Raw genomic sequence first — 25,476 nt, 5'->3', positions numbered from 1 at the left:
AAGAAATGGAAGAGAGAATCTCGGGGGCCGAAGACAACATTGTAAATATAGAAAAAAACAGCAAAAGAAGATGCAAAAAACAAAAAGCTCCTAAACCAAATGTCCAGGAAATCCAGGACACAATGAGAAGACGGAACCTAAGGATAATAGGAATAGAAGAGGGAGAAGAGTATCAACTAAGAGGCACAGTAAATATCTTCAACAAAATCATAGAAGAAAACTTCCCTACCCACAAGAATGAGATGACCACGAGCATAAAAGAAGCCTTAAAACTCCAAATAGGTTCGACCAGAAAAGAAATACCTCCTGACACAGAATAGTCAAAACACCAAGTGCCCAAAGCAAAGAAAGAATACTAAAAGCAGTAAGGGAAAAAGGTCATGTAACATATAAAGGCAGACCAATCAGAATCACACCCGATTTCTCAACAGAGACTATGAAAGCTAGAAGAGCCTGAACAGACATCATGCACACCTTAAGAGAGCACAAGTGCCAGCCCAAGCTGCTATACCCAGCAAAACAATCAATCACCATGGATGGAGAGATGAAGATATTTCAAGACAAATCTAAATTTACAAAATATCTGACCACAAGCCGAGCACTACAATGAATTATAGGTGGAAAACCCAATATAAAGAGGTGAACTACATCCTAGTAAAAACAAGAAAACTCCTAAGCAAGAAAACCAAAAAAAGAAAAAGACACAGACACACTCAACCTACAAAAGCAATAACAGAAGGAAACAGAAACCATTATTCCTTGATATCTATTAACATAAATGGACTCAACTCCCCAATAATGAGACATAGGCTATCAGACTGGATACATAAACACAATCCAGCATTTTGCTGCATGCAGGAAACTCATCTCAGAGACAGAGACAGACACTATCTCAGAGTAAAAGGGTGGGAAAAAACTGCCAAGCAAACAGTCCCAAGAAGCAAACTGGAGTGGCTATTCTAATATCGAATAAAGTAAATTTCCAACCAAAAGTTATCAAAAAAGATAAGGAAGGACACGTTTTACTCATTACCTGGGAAATCAATCAGGAGGAACTCTCAATCCTTAACACATATTCTCCAAATAAAAAAGCACCCACATTCATAAAAGAAACCCTACTAAAGCTCAAAAAATACATTTCACCCCATAAAATAATAGTGGTAGACTTTAATACCCCACTCTCACCAATGGACAGATCATGGAAACAGAAACTGAACAAGGACACTGCAAAACTAGCAGAGACTTTGAACCAACTAGAATTAATAGATATATACAGAACATATTATCCTAAAATAAAAGAATACACCTTCTTCTCACCACCCCATGGCACCTTCTCGAAAATTGACCACATAATTGGACACAGAATGAGCCTCCATCGATATAAGAAGATTGAAATACTCCCATGCATCCTCTCAGATCACCATGGTCTACGGCTGGTCTTAAACAACAACAAAGACAACAAAAAGCCCACATACACATGGAAACTAAACAATGCTCTGTTAAACGATAGCAGGGTCAAAGAAGAAATAAAGAAAGAAATTAAGGATTTTCTAGAATTCGACACAAACGAAAACACAACATACCCAAACCTATGGGATGCAATGAAAGCAGTGTTGAGAGGAAAACTCATAGCCCTAAGTGCTTCCAAAAAGAAACTGGAGAGAGCTTACATCAGCAACCTGACAGCACAGCTAAAAACCCTAGACAAAAGGAAGCAGATATACCCAAAAAGAGTAGATGGCAAGAAATAATCAAAATTAGGGCAGAAATAGACCAAATAGAAACAAAAAGAACCATTGAAAAAATCAACAAAACAAAGAGTTGGTTCTTTGAGAAAATCAACAAGATTGATAAAACTTTAGCCAGAATAACTAGAGGGCAAAGAGAGAGTATACACATTAACAGAATCAGAAAGGAAAGTGGAGACATAACAACTGAACCTGAGAAAATTCAAGAAATCATCAGATCCTACTACAAAACCTTATACTCCACAAAATTGGCAAATCTGGAGGGAATGGACGAATTCCGAGACAGATACAAGATCCTAAAGTTAAACCAGGACCTAGTAAACCATCTAAATAATCCCATAACAACTAAAGAAATAGAAGAAGTCATCAAAAGCCTCTCAAGCAAAAAGAGCCCAGGTCCAGAAGGGTTCATTGCAGAATTTTATCAGACGTTTATTGTGGATATAACACCAATACTCTCCAAACTATTCCCCAAGATAGAATCAGATGGAATACTACCTAACTCATTTTTTTGAGGCTATAATAACCCTTGTTCCTAAACCACACAAAGACCTTACAAGGAAAGAGACCTTCAGACCAATTTCACTTATGAACATTGACACAAAAATACTCAACAGAATCCTCGCATACCGAATCCAAGAACACATCAAAATGATCATTCATCATGACCAAGTAGGCTTCATACCCGGAATACAGGGATGGTTTAATATAAAAAAATCCATCAATGTAATCCACCATATAAACAAACTCAAAGAACAAAATCACATGATCATCTCACTAGATTCTTAGAAAGCATTTGACAAAATTCAACACCCCTTCATGTTAAAAGTCCTCGAAAGAAAAGAAATCCAAGGTCCATACCTAAACATAATAAAAGCAATAGTCAGCCAACCAACAGTCAAAATCAAACTTCACAGTAGGAAACTTGAAGCAATCCCACTAAAATCAGGGACAGGACATGGCTGCCCACTCTCCCCCTACATATTCAACATAGTACTGGAAGTCCTGGCTGGAACAATTAGACAGCAAAAGGAGATCAAGGGAATACAAATCGGAAAGGAAGAGATAAAAACATTACTCTTTCCACATGACATGATAATGTACTTAAGTGACCCCAAAAATTCCACCATAGAACTTCTACAGCTGATAAACAAGTTCAGCAAAGTGGCTGGATACAAAATTAATTAAAACAAATCAGTAGCCTTCCTATACTCAAAGGACAAACATGTGGAGGGAGAAATTAGGGAAAAGGTACCCTTCATAATCGTTACAAAAACTATGAAATACCTTGGTGTGACTCTAACTAAGCAAGTGAAGGACCTGTATGGCAAGAACTTCAAACCTCAAAAAAAGGAAATTGAGGAGGATCTCAGAATGGAAAGATCTCCCATGCTCATGGATTGGAAGGATCAACATTTTAAAAATGGCCATCCTACCAAAAGCAATCTACAGATTCAATGCAGTCCCCATCAAAATTCCAACCCAGTACTTCATTGAATTGGAAAGATCAATGTGCAATTTCATATAGAATAACAAAAGACCTAGAATAGCGAAATCCATCCTCAACAACAAGAAAACATCTGGGGGAATCACTATCCCTGACCTCAAGCTATATTACAAGGCAATTGTGCTGAAAACTGCATGGTACTGGTACAGAAATAGGCATGTAGATCATTGGAATAGAATAGAAGATCCAGAAATGAGCCCTCAGGGATATGGTCACCTGATTTTTGACAAAGGAGCCATAAACATTCAATGGAAAAAGGCAGCATATTCAACAAATTGTGCTGGACCTACTGGCACTCAGCATGCAAAAGAATGAAAATAGACCCTTTCTTATCTCCTTGTACAAAGCTCAAGTGTAAGTGGATCAAAGATCTCCACATTAAAACAGATACACTGAAACTAATAGATGAGAAAGTAGGGAAAACCTTAGAACACATAGGCACAGTGCATAATTTTCTGAAGAAAACACCAATGGCTCAAGTTCTAAGGTCAAAGATTAACAAATGGGACTTAATGAGATTGCAAAGTTTCTGTAAGGCTAAGGACATTGTCAAGAAATCCGAACGGCAGCCAACAGAATGGGAAAAGAACTTTACCAACTCCACATCAGATAGAGGCCTAATATCCAAGGTATACAAAGAACTCAAAAAGCTAGACACCAGAGAATCAAACAACCCCATTAAAAATGGGGTACAGAACTAAACAAAATATTCTCAGCTGAGGAATATCGAATGGCTGAGAAACATCTGAGGAAGTGCCTGACATCCTTAGCCATCAGAGAAATGCAAATCAAAACAACCCTGAAATTCTACCTCATACCAGTCAGATTGGCTTAGATCCAAAACTCAGATGACAACAGATGCTGGCGAGATTGTAAAGAAAGAGGAATACTTCTCCACTGTTGGTGGGGTTGCAAACTAATACAACCACTCTGGAAATCAGTCTGGTGATATCTCAGAAAATTGGACATAGTACCACCTGAAGACCCAGCTATTCCACTTCTGTGCATATACCCCAGAGACACTTTAATACACAACAAAAATATATGCACCACAATGTTCATAGCAGCTCTATTTATAATAGCCAGAAGCTGGAAAGAACCCAGATGTCCTTCAGAAGATGAATGGATACAAAAATTGTAGTACATTTTCACAATGGAATACTACTCAGCCACCAGAAACAATGACTTAATCAAATTCTTAAGAAAATAGTTGCACGTAGAAAATATCATCCTGAGTGAGATAACCCAGTCACAAAAGAACAGACATAATATGCAGTCACTGATAGTGAGAAGCCAACCCCAGGGGCTCTCACTGCCCCAGAAACAACTCACAGACTGCATGAAGTTTAAGAAAAAAAGAAAACAAAACAAAGCAAAAATAGTCATGCTCAATCCTTACCCACCAAGAATACATTGACAAATTCCAGGTTGTACCCTGTATTACATGTACTGTCTGCTCATTGTTAATAAAAAAATCTTTACACACCAAGAAAACTCTGACTATTTCCAGGTTGCATCTTGTTATACATGTACTTTTTGCTCATTGTAACTGGTGGGATCTTGGTCACACTATCAAACCTTTAAAAAAAAAAACAAGTACTGACAAAAATGTATTATATACTTTTATTTAAAAAATGCTTAAAATCTGTACATTTGTCTTTGTTCTTTTAAATAATTTTTTTTAAAAAAAGGAATGCAAACAGAACAAGACATGAAGAACAAGCCAGTAAGCAGCATACCTTTTTAGTATTTTCTTCAGATCCTGCCTCCGAGTTCCTGTTTCTAATTCAGATCCTGCCTGCCTGTAGTGACATAGAGTGTCCAGAAAGTTCAAGATGAAATATGTCACTTCCTTCCCAAATTTTTTTTTTTGTTACCGAATTTTCTTACAGATATAGAAACCCTAACTAAGGTGTTAATGGATGCCATGCAAATGTTTATTTTTTACAAAAAAAAAAAGAAATTAGAGTTAAAACAAACTAATAAAATCTTATTTGCTAGCAGAACATTGTGCTCCTGAAATATTTCTCCTGAAATAATATACAAAGAGGAACATACAACTCCTTCTTGTATGACCTCTCCTGTCTGGGCTTAGAATATAATATCCGAAAACTTCATACAATCCCGTAGCAGTAGGAGTTTTGGAAGTATACAGACCTACACATTTGAAAAAGGACAAAGCAACTCTTGCTAGCTAAAAATGACAAACAGACAGTAAATGACCAAAATGATTAAGTGTTTGCTATGTCAATTTACAATGAAGTTCATGACTGGAATAATTGTGAAGTTCAAATTAAGTCTGAAGATTTATTGGTGGCCAAACATGGTAGTTGCTGTTTCATTCTTATGTTTGAAATATTAATCTGTAGGACAGAATTTATTTTACAAAAGACTAATGTAATTTAGAGTAATCTTGTAAAAAGCAGAGAAAATATTTTTAATACAAGGAAATGTAATTGAAAAAATAAGTAAATGTTCTTGTTATTTTTTATGTGTATATTTACACTCATGTATAAGCTTTCATGTGTGTGGACAGGGGTGTGTCATGCTGTACATGTGGAGTTCAAAAGTCAATGTTTAGTGTTGGTTCCTGTCTTCTGCCTTTTATAAATGGGGTCTCTTCCTTAATCTGCTGTGTGTTCCCAGCTACCTGGCCCATGATGTTCCAGTGTTGGTTCTTGCTTCCCTTCCATATCTTCATAACCACTCCACAATCCAGCTTTTATGTGGAATCAGGAAACTCACACGGAAGTTTTAAATCATGCATCACACGTGCTTCTCTCTTTGAGCATGCTTGTTGCCTACATGTTCTTTTAAAAGTGATGAAAACAGCAAACCTAACTGAAATGCATTGAAATATACGTGCTTCGAGCTAAAAGACAGGCAGTTAGTGAGCCACATACATAATTTCTCTTAGTCAAGTTTCCTGAAATGTTGAAGAATCTGAACGCAAGAGCCACAAGTGTGACATAAAACCCAATGTTATGAGGCATCCTTCAAGACTTCTAGAAAAACTGCATTGGACAGTCTGAGCAGACTGTGACGGACACACCGCCTCCTTATCTGCTGCCTGCAGGATTGGTGAGATGTAACCTCAGTCTTCCCACCTCCAGAGTCTCTCAGTCACTGATAAGAAAGCTGTGCTTTGATGATACATGAGGTGAAACTTCTAATTCTTCAAAAGTGAGGATGGTTGTCATTACCTTGGCACCCATACTGGTTTTCTTCTTACAGGCAGACTGATTAGATTTTGCTGTTACTTAAATATCAGTTTTCATTTTCTGTTTCCATGTGCAAATATATGTATCTGTTCATGCTATAGAGTAAGTATCTAGGTCAAGGGACAACTTGTAACAGTGTGTCCTCTAGTTATGTGGGGTGATTTCCAGGGATCAAAAAACGTCCTCAGGCTTGGCAGAAAGTGCCCTTACCCACTGAGCAGTCTCTCCAGTACTAATTAGATTTTGTAACATAGATAATTTGTGTGTTCTTGATATTCACTTTATTTGAGAAAGAAGATTTAAAAAGAAAGAGGAACCTGCCATGGAAGTTCATGCTTTATTCTCAGAACCTGGGAGGCAGAACAGGCATTTCCTCTTGAGTTGAGTTCAAGGTCATCCAGATCAGAGTGCAACACTGTCTCATGATTTAAATAATAATGAAAAGAAACAACAGAGTCTTTCTCTCTCAGAAAGGACTGAAGCCTAATTCAAAATTGCCTGTTTGCCACATTTATCTACATTGATAAGTTGCTTTGTTATTCTTGTTCAGATGCAGTATTTAAAAACAACAGATATACTAACACAAGTAACACATAGTTAATTATTTTGAAATTACTTGTGCATATATGAGACTAAGTATATAGATAATATTTAGCAAGGATGACATTATTCTGTGTATGACTTATAGGCCACCTCATTAGGTCTACTAATGCTAGTGGTAACAATTCATTTCTATAAAAGAAAATTCATTTCTGTATTAGACTCTCTACTGTCAGAGGATGACCCCTGTCTATTAGACTGTGATATTTAAATCTACATAGACAATCAACCTTCTATACCTAAATCATGTCAATTCCTTTATGTCATCAAATCTATAGATGCCACGCACTGAGATAGCCTTAGAAGATGGAAAGATAGATGAAATCTGTCAAAGCGCCTATTAATGTTTTATTACTTCAGCTGGCATCTCCAGAAGGGTGGACATGCATGCTTCATACTCTTCCTTGAGAAAATAATGTTTACTTCTTTTTTCAAATGAGATTAATAGTGAAGTCTTTACTCAAATCTTGCTATTGGAAATCTCTCAGGATTACTTTTAATTGGTTATACAGTGTCTAGTTCCATGAGGTATTTTGCTGATATTTAAGTGTTGTATTCTAGATCAGCAGGAAGATACCTTCATCTCCCACCACTGTTGGAGTTGAACAAGGGGTTCTGTCGCTAAGGAAAAGGGAAAGTGGACTTTCTGAAGGAACTGAAGAGGACAGGGTTCTTCAGAGGCTAAGTGCCCACAATCTGCTGACTCATCATTTTCTGTCCTTCAGTCTCAACACAATGTCCCTGGATTTTGTTTAAAAGCTCTTTATTGTTCAAATCCTGTTACTATCTTACACTCTTCTGCTTCTTTCCTCAAGTATCTAGAGATGATATGTTAGGAATTAATTACTTTGCTATTTTTCAAAGAGGACAGGAATAAAGAATGTTTTTTTTATGTCATTTCGCGAATTTATTGAAATCAAAAATACCAGGGTAGAAGGTATGTTTTCCTAACAGTTGAAAATCCCAGAGGAAAAACAGGCCTTTGGTCCAGTGAAGGCACAGTTTTCGAGTATAGGGGAATCTCAAGCCACTGAGGTGCAGAGGGTGGTTGGTAGAGGGAACACCTTCCTGGAAGCAAATAGATGGGAGGGGGATAAAAGCAGGGAAAAGGGGATACACTTTGAAATGTAAATACAGAGAATATCAAATAAAGTAATTTTAAAAATACCAGGAGATAGGTATACCATTCAGTGTAATGAAGTTTCACTCTACAAAGAAGACAACAATCCCTGCCTCATCAATCTGTAGATTCCATGGTTATTGCCACTGTTCCCTAAAGTGTTCTGTTCTACAGAGAGGAGACAGAGATAGTCTAGGCCAAAAAGCTCCTCTTCAAGGACTGAACTTTGAAGCAAAATTGGTAGTTTCTTTGGGAACTCGACTGCATCAAGTTATATATTTCTGGAAGCTGTCTTGTGAGAGGATGTTTTCCTGAAGCAGACACATCAGTGGGCACGTGCTGTTTTTCTGGATCGGATGCTTGAGAGGGCTTGTCATGCTTGGGAAGTTTATCAATGAAACCCCAGAATCAGGGAAAGAATGTTCTTGCATCGCAGCACATTACAATGCTTCACTAATCTCACTGATCTTCACTTCGTAGAGGGAGATGTGTCAAAAAACTTGTTGAGTTGTGCTGATTACCTAGATCCTTGCATTTTTTTAATGGATCAAGCAGATACTACTGATTTATGTTTAGTGATTACTATTGGACTAGACTGCTGGTATCCTGACAACAAAGAATGGGATTGCCTCAAAGAACTGTTTCAAAACAGGTGCACAACCCCCTTTTCCTATTAACTTTCTTCCCAACCACTAGTTGGAAACAAGGTTGAAGATGCAGAAATGGTCTACAGAAATTCTATTTGTTTGACAGAAAATAGCCACAGGACTACATCAATGATGGGATACCAGCTCTCTCTTGGTGGCAATGTAATGAACAAAGCTTTTTTTTTTTAAATAGAAAAGAAATAGTAAATGGTAGAGACATTCACAGTGCTTGCCAAAGTAGCCATATTGGAACATCATGGCAAAGTTGCTGCGTCCCTCAGTCTGGTTTTCAGAGGTAATGATGTGAAGAAAGAAAGCTTGGCACAATGGTCAATGTCATTTGTAAGATGGTAAGCTCAAGGGGAAAATTTAATGCAAAGTGATATAAGAGACACAGAAAACAAGGGAGAATTTCTTTTTTTTTAAATTATCCATACGCTATTTATTTTGTTATTTATATGAGTACACTATAGTTATCTTTAGATCCCATTTACAGATGGTTGTGAGCCACTATGTGGATGCTGAAAATTGACCTCAGGACCTCTGGAAGAGTAGACTGTACTCTTAACCACTTAGCCATCTCTCCAGCCCACAGAATATCTTGTGGCAAGGTAACACCTAAATAAAGTAAGGAAACTGAAAATGATTCTAAAACTGAATAACATACTTGAAAATATTTGTATTTTCCGACAAAACATGAGGTGTTATATTATGGCATATGAGTATTGGTGTTTAGCCTGCAATAAAATTAGGTTATCAGGATCACGAAGAGAAGTCTAAAAGGGTCAGGCAGAGTGGACAAGAAACTTATGGCCTAAAGGATGAGGTCAGAGATGTAAACACTATGCTCATTATTTCAAGAACACACTGTAATCTTAAACTTCAACGAAATTCCCCAACTGTCTTCTGTTAGATGCATTTCTCAAACAAGAGCTTTCCTGAGGTGAAGGTCTTCCTTCCACTCTTCAGGCCTTAACTCCCATTCTTTATCCACAAGTTTGCATTGGTCTTCATCAAAAAAGTTTGTATTCACTTTAGGTCTAAGTTACTTCCCTGTTGCTAAAATAAAGCAACGTAGAAGAAAAGGTGCTTAGTTCAACCTAAAATTCCAAAGAAATACACTCCACCATAGCAGTGAAAAAGAGAATCTAGCATGAAAGATGATACTGTTTAGCATGGATGGTTATGTGACTCCCACATTCCAAAAGGGCACATGGATGAAGGAGTGGTCCTCAGCTACAAAGCCTCAGGTAAAACCACCATTGGCTCACTTCTTCCAGGGAGGATTCACCTCCCAAAGATTGTGAAACCCTCTCAAATAGTTCCAGTAGCTGTGGCTCACCTGCTCCAGCCTGAGCTGATCTCATATTTAGAATACAATGCTGTAGTTAGACAGCTCTAAAGACTTAAAGATGTTAATACTGAATATCATCGACTCACTCATGTACAAACCTCACATAACTGTCTTCTTTCCTGGGCACTGAAGATTTATTAGAGAAATGCTGTATTATTTACCTACTTTAAGATAATTGTTTTTACTGAACTTTTCTGACACCAATTGCAGTAGAGCCTAACAGGTCCTTTCCCAGTTCTCTGACACATTCTTTGTATGTATCGACTTTTGGTACTAGGTTTAAATGTGTGATAAAGCAAACTAAAAATTCTTCACGTTTATCCATCTTTTTTACATTTTTTCCACTAATTTTATTTCCCTTTACTAGGAGTTGTATAAGAAGGGCCTATTGAACCTAAGAATTCTCCTGTAGTAATAAACAATGTTAAGTGAGATCCATAATCATTAGTTCATGGGTTTATGCATAAATATATAATTCCTTGAATGCTTGTATTGTACCAAATAGTCATCTCACTTACGGTTCTTTGTAATTACAAATAAAAGACTTTGATAGCTCTAAAGAGACTTCAGATGGATTTGTTCAGTCATATGGGGGACATAATATTTTGAAAATGAGCCTTTGCATTCATGCCTTTGGTAGAAATGTACGTGAAATCAGATTCCATCCTCCCCAAGTTCTTCCAGTAGGGGAGATAATTTGCAATGAGTGATCTTTTCATGTGTATCTTTAACTTTTGGAAAACCTATTAGTTGGCTGAAAATTGTATTTGAGGCTTCAGACATTTCTTAATTAAAAGGACAGTCTAAAAGAACCAAACAAGGCTGGAGAGATGGCTAAACAACTCAGAAAATCATGCACTTCTCTTCTAGAAAACCTGAATTGATTTTTCCAGCACCTGGATCAAACTGCACATAACAATCTGTGCACACAAGAATCTGTGCACAGAACAATCTGTGCCTGCAGAACTAGAGGTTCTTATGGACTCGGTGAATACTTAAACAAACATAGCATACACTTGTGCAAAGACAAACACAATCACATAAGCAAAAATAAAAGAATAAAAATTGGATGTCACAGATTGACTTTTATTCTTAAAATAATTTCCCCAAAACAATAAAATCTCCTCTGGCCCTTAGTTAAAGTATTTTCTGTGATTTGCCCAAGTTATGCCTCATTCTCTTTTTAAGCCACTCTTGAGCTAGTACTTTTCTTAATGTTTATACATGCGTTCTAACATTAATCTCTGTCTACTGCCTTTTACTTTCTGGTACAGAAAATCTTTTTCCAGATAGATTCTACCCTTCCTTGTATTTATTCTTCCATCTTTAACCAAATTACTGGTCTTTTTTTCTTATCTTTAGAAGATATTTTGAATTTCAGAATCCCAAAAGAAGCTAGTTAATAGAATGAGGGAAGGGTTGGTAAGGATTGGATAAAAGAGGAAGAGTTTAGAATTAAAGGGAGGGAAACATAAATCAATCTTTCTAACAGGTTATTCACATTTTTATACTCTTATTTCACAGCATAATAATTACACAATAGCATGTCTCTTCTTAGAATGAGAGATGCTTAAGGGTAGAAAAAGAGATCATTGATTTACGTCTTTATTTCCATTTCCTGGCAGGTTACAGAGCAGCCATCCAATAAATGCTTCCTGAATAAATAAAAATGAATGAATTAAAAATATAAAATAGAACTTGTATACAATTTTACTCAACTTAATATGAAAGCACACAGCTTAGCAAAACATATCCAGATGCAAACATCTAGGCAGATAGAGATGTTTGGAAGTTAATTATGCATAGTTTTTTCATGTAACAGAATGAAAGCCATAAAGATATATTGATGATAAAAGCTGTCTTTCTACTAATACTGTTTTCAACAAAGTCAAGATATTTGAGCTGCTTTACCATGTATTTTCCTCTGCCATTTAAAAGTATGAATCATATTATTAAATACAAACATTTCTTTTTGGATGCCAATAGCTTGCAGATTATTCTTAAAAAAGTTATAAATCTGCCTGGGTTGTTTTTTGATATCTGCTAGAGGATGTTCATTAAGATAAATGAATTGTCATGTTTCAAGAACTGTTTAGTTTCACTTTTAGGGGACCATCTGTCCTCTGATGAATGGTTTTGTGTATAAGATTGGGCATGCTGATTTAGCTCTTTTTAAAATAAATGCCATAGCTAATTAGTTTTTTAAGAGTATAATTCTTAACCCCTCTGACTTCCAGTCTTTTCTAACGATAACTATATAAAAACGGTTTATGTTCACTTAAAGGTTTCTTTCAGGGTGCAAATGCATTCATCATGAATCACAGGAAAAAAGTGAAAGGTTAGATTTCATGTATACTGGGCTGAAACACACTCTTCTATTCTGAGAAGGAAACTTTTTAATAGAGTGCATAGTTTGAAACACACATGCTAGATACTTAGGATAAAACGAGGCCAATTCCTTTCCTTGAATCAATTGGCTCATCATGGATTGCAAAAATGTTGTAATCCAATTACCTGTCTATTTTTTGATTTGCCAGTCAACATCATGTGAAAGAGAACTATAACAAAAATAAAAATAAATTATCTCATGTGATTCCATGAAATGATTTTTATGTTTGGTTTAAGAGTTCTAGTTAATTTGAGACTGAATATATTTTCAAATAATTTAGAAATATACAAAATTACACAATCAGTGGTACTATTCATTAAACATATATAATTGTGTTTTACAGGTAGAAATTATCAAGGAATTTACAGTAACACACTTATAAAATATTTTATTTTAAATTACCAAAAAATATTCATAAAACACTTTTGCCTAGGTTAACAATCTACTCTAGCTCCTTCTTGCATATAGCGTCATTTTGAAGAGTCTTCTTGGACTTTTCAATTGGTTCTACATTCTATTAATACATCCCCTACACCATAGCTAACTAGAGAAATTGTCTTTGATTAGAACATAAAATTCTAACCAATGAAATAGGTCAGTGGATAGTTGCAATATTAATATTTATGTGCTTTTGAGAAATATTCCAAATTTCATTTTTCAGTATAGCCTTAGATTTTAAAAATGACGATTGAAATTAGAGAAGATTCTAAATAAGCTAAGTCTTATGAACACTTAGTTTTAATTATAGAAAATTGACGAAGACTTTCAGTTTACACAGTATTTGTTTCATATTTGCATCCACAGAATCCACTCAATAATTAAGCTGGTAGGACACTGCAGTTCCCTAGTACACTTCTCTGACAATGGTGTCAAGACATCAATTAAAACAGTAAAACGTGTGTTTATTGAGAGTCATTTTTATTCTTGCAAACAGATCTCTAGTAGAGTTCAACATCTAACTCTTACTCACTGAGGGTTGAAATAGAAGAAATAACAATTCATTGCTTCATTTCTTATGACATGACCCTAACTTTCTCTTATTCTATGAATCAACAATAATCTTTCTGTTGCCAATGGAAAAGTATACTTTTAAAATCATGCTAAACATATTCTACCATATGAAATCAAGTGCTGCATTAGACAGATTGGAAAGAGATTTTAAGATACAAGAATATTTATGTTGATTATCTTTCAGACTTCAATGAATATTAATGTCTTGTTATCATGTTTAATTCCTTAGACTTTTCTCTACTAGGCCAATAAAAAATGTTCTAGTACAAAGAAATTTTTGACAGGATGATTTTTAGCATCAAAATAAGTAAGTATTGAAGAAGTGGACTTTGTAAAAGTAAATCCAGAAGCCAATAAACATGATAGGAATGGTAAAAACCTCTGTCCTACTTATTGTGATGTAGCACCATCATTTGCACACATGATCTTTCTTCCTAAGAATCTGCCAGAAGGTTGAATTCTTCATTCTCAGTCTGTAGACAACCCCCTTGCTTCTCCATTACTGACTCGGATGATGTTATGCTCTCAAGAGCAGTTCCTCTATCTTCTATAAACCGCCCACTTTGGTTTGCCTGCCTGTCTTGAGTATACATTTTACCAGAAGAAATGACTTGTGTTCTTTCCTCTGTCGCTAGCTACCACTTTCTTATTTTTTTTTCTATCAACATAACCTAAATTTCCATTAATGAGAACTGACTCCAGTTTTGTGTGTTACATTTTTTTCCTAAATGTTGTCCATTGTTTCAGGGCAGAGCACCACACACATTACCTTTTTCAAAAAAGCCCTGTGGATTTTTTTTCTTATTTGCTTTGCATGACATGTGAAGAGAAACTAACATAAATAACAAAGCCTATTTCCTACAGCATATCTTGCCCACAGCAGCCACTTACATGTTTTCATTGTAACTTCCTGACTGATGCTTTTCAACCTTTGATGTTGCCTGGTCCTGAAGGTACATCCCACTAGACCACAGGTTAGGCACAGACAGCGCTCAGATACCAATTTCTAAGCACAAACTAAGTGCCAAGAGATCCTTTGTTAAATAAGGGAAAGAGACAAGGTTGCTGAATCTAAGTTGGGCAGACATATAAGCAAATAGCTTTCTAAATGTTAGTTTTAAGACAAAAAAACTGGGAGATCTGTCTTAGAATGAGTTAGAACATGTTGATAAGTTTGAAGTGGGTATTTTAAATTATGTTATTCAACTTAATGAATTTTATTGCTGGATATTGAGTTTTTTCAATTTTATTGGATATTATCTGTATTTACGTTACAAATGTTATACCCTTCTCCCCCATTCCCCTTCCTCCTCCCCCTCAATTTGCTTCCATGAAGGTGCTTCCTTTCCCAATCACCCTCTCCATATCAGTGCCTTGGCTTGTTGATAATGTTGTTCTTCCCATGAGGGTACAAACCTTTCAGCTTTTACAGTCCTTTCTCTAGCTCTTTCAATGGGGTCCCCATGTTCAGTCTGATGTTTAGCTGCAAGCATCCTCACCTGTATCTATATGACTCTGGGAGAGCCTCTGAACAGACATCCATATCTGGTTTCTGCCTGTAAACATTTCTTGGCATCAGCAATAGTGCTTCGGTTTGGTAGATGAATATGGGGTGGTTCTCCGGGTGAGACAGTCTCTGTAGATCTTTTCTTCAATCCCTGCTGCTCTACTTGACCTTGTACTTCCTTCCCTGTTTTGTTTTTCCTTTTAAGAAGGACTGAGCCATCCACATTCTGTTCTTCATTTTTTTTGAAGCTGATAAGTTTTGTGGATGGTTTATTGGGTATTCTGGGCTCTTTTGGGGGAAATGTCTAGCATCTGCATATAGGTGAGCGTATACACTGAGTTCTTTTTTGTGACCGGGTTACATCACTCAGGATGATAGCTTCAATTTCTATCTATTTGCCTCGGAATTTAATGAATTTGTTGTTTTTAATAATTGTGTATATGTACCATAATTTCTGTATCCATTCCTCTGTTGAAGGAAATCTGTGTTCTTTCCAGCTTCTGGCTATTATAAATTAGGCTGATAAGAACATTGTTGAGAATGTGTCCTTGTTAAATGTTGGAGCTAAATTTGGGTATATGCCCAGCAGTGGTATAGCTGGGTCATCAGTAAAATGTCCAGTTTTCTGAGGAAATGCCAGATTGATTCCCAGAGTGGTTGTGCAAGTTTACAATTCCACCAACAATGGAGAAGTGTTCCTCTTTCTCCACATCCTCACCTGTGTCTGCTGTCACCTGAGTGTTTGATCTGAGCCATTATGACTTATGTGAGGTGGTATTTCAAGGCTGTTTTGAATTGCATTTCCCTGATGACTAGGGACGTTAGGCATTTCTTTAGGTCCTCAGCTGATAAGTCTCTGTGTAGCTCTGTACCCCTTTTTAATAGGATTATTTCATTCTTTAGAGTATAACTTCCTAAGTTCTGTGAATGTATTGGATACATCTATCAGATGTAGGATTGGTAAAGATCTTTTCCCAGTCTGTTGATTGCCATTTTGTCCTTTTGACAGTGTCTTTGGCCTTACAGAAGTTTTGATATTTCATGAAGTCCCATTTGTTGATACTTGATCTTAGAGAATAATCCATTGGTATTCTGTTCAGGAAATTTTCCCCTGTGGCTATGCATTCTAAGCTCTTCCCAACTTTCTGTTCCACTAGAATCAGTGTACTTGGTTTTATGTGTAGGTATTTGATCCACTTGGACTTGAGCTTTGTACAAGGAGTTAAAAAGGGATAAATTTGTATTCTTCTACATGCTGACTGCCAGTTGAGCCAACACCATTTTTTGAGGAGGTTGTACTTTTTTTATTGAATGTTTTCAGCCCCTTTGTCAAAGATCAAGTGACCATAGGTATGTGGGTTCATATCTTGGTCTTTGATTCTATTCCATTGGTCTACCTGCCTGTCTCTGTACCAATACCATGCATATTTTATCAAATTGATTTGTAATACAGCTTGAGGACAGTGATGGGGATTCCCCAAAATATTTTTATTGTTGAGAATAGTTTTTACTAACCTGGGTTTATTTTAATTCCAAATTAATTTGCAAATTTCTCTGTGAAGAATTTAGTTGGAATTTTCATGGGGATTGCATTAAATTTGTAGATTGCTTTAGGTGAGAAGACCATTTTTACAACATTGAACCTTCCAATTTATAAGCATGGCAGATCATTTCATCTTCTGAAGTCATCTTCAATTTCCTTATCAGAGACTTGAAATTCTTGTCATACAGATCCTTCTCTTGCTGGGTGTGATGGCTTGCATATGCTTGGCCCAGGGAGTGGCACTTTTAGAATGGGTGGTCTTGTTGGAAGATATGTGTCACTCTGGGGGTGGGCTTGGAGACCCTCCCCCTAGATGCCTGAGGATGCTTAGACTGTTTCTGGCTTTCTTTGGATGAAGATGTAGAACTCTCAGCACCTCCAGCACCATGACTATCTGAATGCTACCATACTCTTACCTTGATGGTACTAGACTGAACCTCTGAACTTGTAAGCCTTCCCAAATTAAATGTTGTGTTTTATAAAATTTGCATTGGTCATGGTGTCTGTTCACAGCAATAAAACCCTAACTAAGACACTTGGTTAGGGTCACACCAAGATATTTTATATTCTTTGTAGGTCTTGTGAAGGATGTCAATTCTCTAATTTCTTTCTCAGCTTGTTGTCCTTTGAGTAGAGGAAGGCTACTGATTTGTTTGAGTTAATTATATATTCAGCCATTTTGCTGAAGGTGTTTATTATCTATAAAAGTTCTCTGGTGGAATTTTTTGGGTCACTTAAATATATAATCCTATCACAGTATATTTGACTTCTTCCTTTCCAATATGTATCCCTTGACCTCTCTTTGTTGCCTTATTGCTCTGGCTAGTACTTCTAGTACTATATTGAATATGTAGGGAGAGAGTGGACAACCTTGTCTAGACACTGATTTTGGTGGGATTGCTTTCTTGGTGGGATTGTCAAATGCTTTCTCAGCATTTAGAGAAATGATCATATGGTTTATTTCTTTGAATTTGTTTATATGAAAGATGACATTGATGGATTTTACTATATTGTATCTTGCATCCCTTGGATGAAACCTACTTGATATTTTTTTTGGTTTGGTTGGTAGGCTTTTGATCACAGCTTCTATTTCTTTAGGGGTAATGGGGCTGTTTATATGTTTTTTTCTTATCCTGATTTAACTTTGGCATATATCTATCTAGAAAATTGTCCATTTCTGCTAGATATTTTAGTTTTGTTGAGTATATGCTTTTGTACTTGGATCTGATAATTTCTTGAATTTCCTCCTTTTTGATTATTATGTCTCTCCTTTCATTTATGATATTTTCAGTTTGGATCCCCCCCCCACTCTCTCTCTCTCTGCTCTCTGGTTAGTCTGGCTAAGGGTCTACCAATCTTGTTGATTTTCTCAAAGAAACAGCTCATAATTTTGTTGATTCTTTGTATAATTCTTTTTGTTTCTTCTTGCTTATCTTCAGCTCTGAGTTTGATTATTTCCTGCAGTCCACTTCTCTTGGGTGTATCTGCTTCTTTTTGTTCTAGAGCTTTCTGTTGTTCTGTCAAGTTGTTAGTGAATGCTCTCTCCAGTTTCTTTTTGAAGGTGCTCACCACTATGAGTTTTCCTCTTATCACTGCTTTCATTGTATACCATATATTTGGGTATGTTGTGCCTTCATTTTCTTTAAATTCTAAAAAGTCTTTGGTTTCTTTCTTTTTTTCTTTCTTGACAAAGCTATCATTGAGTAGAACATTGTTTAACTTCCATGTGTATGTGGACTTTTTTGTTGTTATTTTTATAATTGAAGACCAGACTTAGTTCGTGGTGACCTGATAGACTGCATGGAATTATTTTGATCTTGCAGTATCTGTTGAGGCCTGTTTTGTGACCAAATATATGGTCAATTTTTGAGAAGGCACCATGATGTGCTGAGAAGGTGTATTCTTTTGTTTTAGGATGAAATATCCCATAAATGTCTGTTAAATCCATTTGGTTCATACCTTCTGTTAGTTTCACTGTGTCTCTATTCAGTTTCTGCTTCCATGATCTGTCTGTTGATGAGAGTGTGGTGTTGATGTCTCTCACTATTATTGTGTATGTTGTCATAAGTGCTCTGAGCTTTAGTGGAGTTTCTTTCATGAATGTTGGTGCCATTTTATTTGGAGCATAAATGTTCAGGAGTGAGAGTTCATTCTGGTAGAATTTTCCTTTGATGAGTAAAACGCCTTCCTTGTCTTTTTGATGACTTTTGGTTGAAATTCTATTTTATTCGATAATAGAATGGCTACTCCAGCTTGTTTCTCGGGACCACTTGTTTGAAATGCTTTTTTTTCACCAACATTTTACTATGAGATATTGCCTATCTTTGTTGCTGAGATGAGATTTCTATATGCAGCAATATGCTAAATCCTGTTTATGTATCTAATTAGATAGTCTATGTCTTTTTATTGGAGAATTGATTTCATTGATGTTAAGGAATATTAAGGAATAGTGATTTCTGTTCCTGCTATTTTTGTTGTTAGAGGTAAAGTTATGTTTGTGTGCTTCTCTTCTTTGGTGTTTGTCCCAAGAGGATTAGTTTATTGATTTTCCTAGAGTTAAGTTTCCCTCTTTGTGGCAGAATTTTCCATCTATTATTCTTTGTAGGGCTTGGTTTTTGGACAGATATCGTATAAATTTGTTTTTGTCCTGGAATATCTTGTTTTCTTCATCTATGGTAATATAGAGTTTTGCTGGATATAGTAACCTGAGCTAGAACTTCTGTTCCCTTAGGGTCTGTATTATATAAGTCCAGGATCTTCTAGCTTTCATAGTCTCTTTTGAAAAATCTGGTGTTATTCTGATCGGTCAGCTTTTAGATTTTACCCGTCCTTTTTCTCTTACTGCTTTTAGTATTCTTTCTTGTTTTGAGCATTTGTTTTGAGCACTTGTTGTTTTGAATATTATTTGTTGGGAACAAATTGTTTTCTGGTCCAGTCTATTTGGAGTACTGTAGGCTTCTTGTATGTTCATGGTCATCTCTTTTTTCAGGTTAGTGAAGTTTTCTTTTATTATTTTGTTGAAGATATTTACTGGGTCTTTCATTTGGTAGTCTTCATTCTCTTCTACACCTATTATCTGTAGGTCCTGGATTTCCTGGATGTTTGGTTTAGAATCTTTTTGATTTTTCCATTTTCTCTGACTGCTGTGTCAATGAGTTCTATGGTATCTTCTGCTCCTGATATTTTTGTCTCAGTCCCTTGTATTCTGATAGTGATGCTAGCATCTATCTCTCCCAGTGTCTTTCCTAGGTTTTCCACCTTCAGGGGTTTCTTGTTTTATGATTTATTCATTGTTTCTATTTATGTTTTTAGTTCCTTCACTTGGTTGTTTGTGGTTTCCTTTAGCTTCTTTAAGTGATTTTTGTGTTTCTTTAAGGGTTTAAACTTGTTTGTGTGTGTTCTCTTTGTTTTCCTATACTTCTTTAAGTGTGTTATTTATGTGCTTCTCAAAGATTTCCATCATCATTGTGAAGTATGATTTTAAGTCTACATCTTTTTTGTCTGGTGAATTGAGATATCCACTATTTGCAGTGGTAGGAGAACTAGTTTCTGATGTTGCCATGTTGTCTTGGATTCCTTTTCTTAGAGTCTTGTGCTTGCCTCTTGTCGTCTTGTTATAGGTTATGCTAGGTTATCTTGCTGTCTCTTATTGGAGCTTGACTCTCTTGTGGGTTTGTGGGCCCAGAGGAGGATTGTTCCTGAATGTTTGTCTTTCTGGGTAGGCCTTGAGTTCCAACGCAGAGCCCAGTCCTGGTGCATCCGGGCTGGTTCTGGCCTTAGGACAGAACTCCCAGGAAGTACTGATGCCTGAGCAGTGAGTGCTCTGGGCACTCTCTTCGGGGGTAGGCAGTGGGCAGGAAAACTTTACTCACCCTTCCTCTTAGGATGGAGCATTCCTGAAGTTCTTGTGAGCTCCCAGCCACCTGTGGGTGGGTGGGCTGCTGTATTGATAAAACTGGGCTGGGTCTGATATTGATGTGTTTATGGCTGAACCTTGGTGATTCATCTCAGGAATGAGTCAAACGCTAAATAAAGGACTAGACCTAGGTGGCCAGCCTTAGGAGTGCTATATAAGGGTACAGCAATGGGGGAAGGGGAAGACTGGTAGAAGGAGAAATGTGTAGGTGCCATGTTTTCCATGCTCTGGTCTGTGTTTTTCAGGCTTGAGTGTGCTCCAAACTGAAATGACTCCTGGATCTTTTTACCCCTCTATTGTAAGCATGGTTTCACATACTTACTTCCTTGTATTTTTGGTCATTCATTAAATTCATCCATATATAGTGGCATTTACCATTAAAAAACTCCAAAATACTTAATAAAAGTACTAAAAAGGTATTTTTCTAGGGTATATCACATTTCATTTTTGCATGGTACATGAAATTTGTGTGTGTTCATGGTATTTACTGTGTTCTAACCAGCAATTCAAAGACACCTTTAGACTGGTAGATCTCTAGCAGGTTACCAGCTCTGAAATCTTTCAGTGGATGCTTCACGCTCTGACCCTTGCCAACTTTGAGAAAGAGATATTACATAAAATTCTACATGATCCTGTACTGAACATGTTAAGAATTTTGCATCATCATTGATCGACATTATATTCCTTATTAAGACATTATAGGTGCTAAATGTGACTTGTTGTTATGCCCAAGATAGAAAAAATCAGGGTTAGTAGTATTTTACTTAAAAAAGGATCGATACAGAATTCTTTTTTAGCCCATTATCTTGCTCCTATTATTTAAAAATAATATGTATTCTTTTAATTATTTTATAGCTATCCTATTTTCACACTATAAGCAATATCTCTAGAGAGAGTATATGGATTGAAATGCCAAGGTCCACTTGTCTGTCTTGTTCATTATTATGACAAGTATACTTTAAATATGTAGCAAATATGCATACATGTTAAAATTACTATGTCTACATAGAATACTAGAATAATAGAACTTGTTTCTTAAATCCATGACTATTGTATATTCAAAGGAATAATATGTTAGGCTTTATATTTGTTTCTTTATAGAGCTTGTAGTAAATCACCTGTCAAGAAGGCTTGGTATAGAGCAAAAACTTCTGATGGAATCCAAGAGCAACAGTTACCAAGAGTAACAGGCTGTTCTTAGAATCTGAATTTGTGTGGGTTTCCTTTTTCCCAGGAGGTTATTAATTTCATATAATGATTTTCCAGTGTAATTCAACTATATGTGTCTTCCTTTTTGTTTACCTTAAATCTGTAGTTAATTTCATAAATGAGATTTTTCTCTTCTACAATGCTACCTACTTTTTGTACAGACCAAGGAAGCTCAATCCAGGCATAATTTGCTATGAGGCAATGACACATGGAACTTTTTTTTTTACACACATGATTTGCTCTTTTGTCTAAGTTTTCCATTTAAATTCTTCTGTTGTTGCTTACAGTTAGCTTATTTTGTTTGTTTGGTTTTGGGATTTTATTTGTTTGTTTGTTTGTTGGTTTAGTAAAGGATTAATAGCAGTAATGGTTGGCCATCAGATTAACCAGAAAAATACCTAGAAATAATCTGAGGCAAGATGATATTTAAAGAAAAACAGAAAACAAGAGATAGCATCTTTATTTTCCTTCTCAAATACTTAGTTCTTTTATAAAACAATGTTGATATATACAAGAAAGAAAATGAGGTGTATGATGCTGAACAAATTTATTTTAATTATATAAAAATAAAAGGCACTAGTCCTTAGTAATTGAAACAAAACCTGCTACTTTCAAAACTTAAGTCTCCTGTATCCTTAAATTGAAAAATGACATGCACACCAAGCTTTACTTCTTTAGAAATGCTTGGATATTCCTTTGTATCCCATTGTAAAGAGGCAACATCTCTCAATGCAACATAACTTTCAGAAGTTACTTAAGATGAAATCTCTATGGGATTTGAAAATCACCCAGTGTCACAGGTAAGTTCCTAAACCCCAACCCCAAACCTAGCATACCAGGACCTCTGAGACCTGGAGAAGCAGATTCCCTGCCCAGCTGGAGATCCACATATCTTCCTGTTTCCACCTGTGCCAAGGACCAGAATCCTGGTGCTGGACACAATCCCACACAGCCCACATGCTAGATGCAGCTTGACCCCCCCCCCAGGTATTCTGACATAACCAGCTTCATAGGAAAGACACTAAAACATGCTAAAAAAAATCTAGCATAACAAGATCCCTGAGATCCAGGGAAGCAGATACATCACCCAGCCAGAAACCATGTGCCTTCCAGTTCCCACCTGTGTCAGGAACCAGAACCCCTGCACTGAACCTGATTTCCCATAGCTCACACCTGAGTTGCAGCTCAACTCCCCAAGTATTCTGACACATCTAGGATCTTGGGATCACAGGCTAACAGAAAGGACAGGGTCGGGTCAGAGACAGGTAGGCCAGATAATATCAGATATATCCAGATAGAGAAAGGAAAGCACAAGAACATAGTAACAAAAGCAATTTCATTGGGCAGCATCGGAACCCAATTATCCCAGTAAAGCAAGTCCTAGAGGATACCCTAACATACCTGCAAAGCAATATTCAGATCTAAATGCTCATTTCATAAAAATGATAGAGGACTTTAAGAAAGGCATAAATTACTCTCTCAAAGAAATACAGAAGAACAGAAGTAAACAAGTAGAAGCACTTAAATAAGAAACACATAATTACCTTAAAGAAATACATGAGAACACAAAATACCACAGCCATTCTTTTAAAAGTACTGGAGAGATCAGGAAATCAACGGGTATAACTTAATATAATAAAAACAATATATACCAACTCAAAAGCCAACATCAAATTAAATGGAGAGAAACTCAAAGCAATCACATTAAAATAGGGACTAGACAAGGCTGCCCATTTCTACCTATTCAATATTGTACTTGAAATTCTAGCCAGAGCAATTAGACAGAAAAAAGAGATCAGAGGGATATAAATTGAGATAGAGAAAGTAAAGATATCACTCTTTGCAGATGATATGAAAGTAGATATAAGTCAGCCCCAAATTTCTACCAGAGAGCTTCTACAGCTGGTAAACAATGTCAACAATGTGCTTGGATATAAATTAACTCAAATCAGTAGCCTTCCTCTACTCAAAGGATAAATGGAGTAAGAAAGAAATTCAGGAAATGACACCCTTCACAATAGTCATAAATAATACACAATATCTTGGGGTGGCTCGATCCAAACAAGTGAAAGATTTGTAAAACATCTTCAAGTCTCTAAAGAAAGAAATCAAAGATCTCATGAGATGGAAAGATCTCCCATGCTCATGGATTGGCAGGATTAATATAATAAAAATGGCAATTTTGCCAAAAGCAATCTACAGACTCAATGTAATCCCTTTCAAAATTCCAACTCTATTTTTCACAGAGTTAGAAAGAGCAATTCTCAAACTCATTTGGAATAACAGAAACCCAGGACATAAAAACCATTCTCAACAATAAAAGAATAAAACAATCAGAGTCAAGCACCATCCCTGACTTCAAGCTATACTACAGGCAATAGTGATGAAAAACAGCATGGTATTAGTACAGAGAAAGGTAAGTAAATCAGTCAAATAGAACTGAAGAACCAGAAATGAACCACACATCTTTGGTCACTTGATCATTGACAAAGTAACTAAAATTATTCAGTGGAAAAAAGACAGCATTTTCAACAAGTGCTGCTTGTTTAACTGGTGATATAAATATAGGGGAATGCAAATCAATCCATTTGAATCTCCGTGTACAAAGCTCAAGAACAAGTAGATTAAAGACCTCCACATAAAACCAGATACACTGGAGCTAATAGAAGAGAAAGTGAGAAAGTGCCTCAAACACTTGGGCACAGGGGAAAACTTACTGAACAAAAACATTAGTGGCTTATTTTCTAAGATCAAAAATCAACAAATGGCACCTAATAAAATTGAAAAGCTTCTGTAAAATAAAGGACATTGTTAAAAGGCAATAGGGCTAATATACAAAATATACAAAGAACTCAAGAAGGTAGACTCCAGAGAAACAAATAACCCTGGTAAAAAGTAGAATACAAAGCTAAATAGAGAATTCCCAACTGAGGAACCTCGAATGGCTGAAATTGAAATCAAAACAACCCTGAGATTCCACCTCACTCCAGTCAGAATGGCTAAGAATAAAAACTGAGGAGACAGAAAATACTGGCAAGGATGTGGAGAAAGAGGAACACTCTTTCATTGCTCATGGGATTGCAAGCTAGTATAACCACTCTGGAAATCGGTGTGGCGGTTCCTAAGAAAATTGGACATAGTGCTATCTAAGGACAAAGCTATACCACTCCTGGGCATAAAGCCAAAAACTACTCTAACATTTAATAAGAACCCATGCTCCATTACATTCATAGCAGCCGTATTTATAATAGCCGAAAGCTAGAAACATCCCAGATATCCCTCAACAGAAGAATGGATACAGAAAATGTGGTACATATACACAATGGAGTAATATACCATGATTAACAACAATGAGTTCATGAAAATGGCAGGCAAATGGGTGGAACTAGAAAATATCTTTCTGAGTGAGGTATTCCAGACACAAAATAACACACATCGTATGTACTCAGTAATGTATCTCAAACTTTTTAACCCATAATTGTTCCTGTCCAAAGAAAGAACAGGAACACAAAATGGGAGAGACTGAAGGAAGGGCCAGTCAGGGACTGTACCACCTTGGATCCATCAGGTCTGCAGATACCAAATCTAGTACTGTTGTCATGGTCAAGAAGTACTTGCTAAAAGGAATCTCGTGTGGCCATTCCGGAGGAAGTACAGCCAGCAACTGACCAGTGCAGATGTGAATCCTCGGTGCCAACCATCAG

The sequence above is a fragment of the Micromys minutus genome (assembly GCF_963924665.1).
Source record: "Micromys minutus genome assembly, chromosome: 4".
NCBI classification, from domain to species: domain Eukaryota; kingdom Metazoa; phylum Chordata; class Mammalia; order Rodentia; family Muridae; genus Micromys; species Micromys minutus.
The sequence above is the reverse complement of the archived record's forward strand: the minus strand, read 5'-3'. Positions refer to the sequence as shown.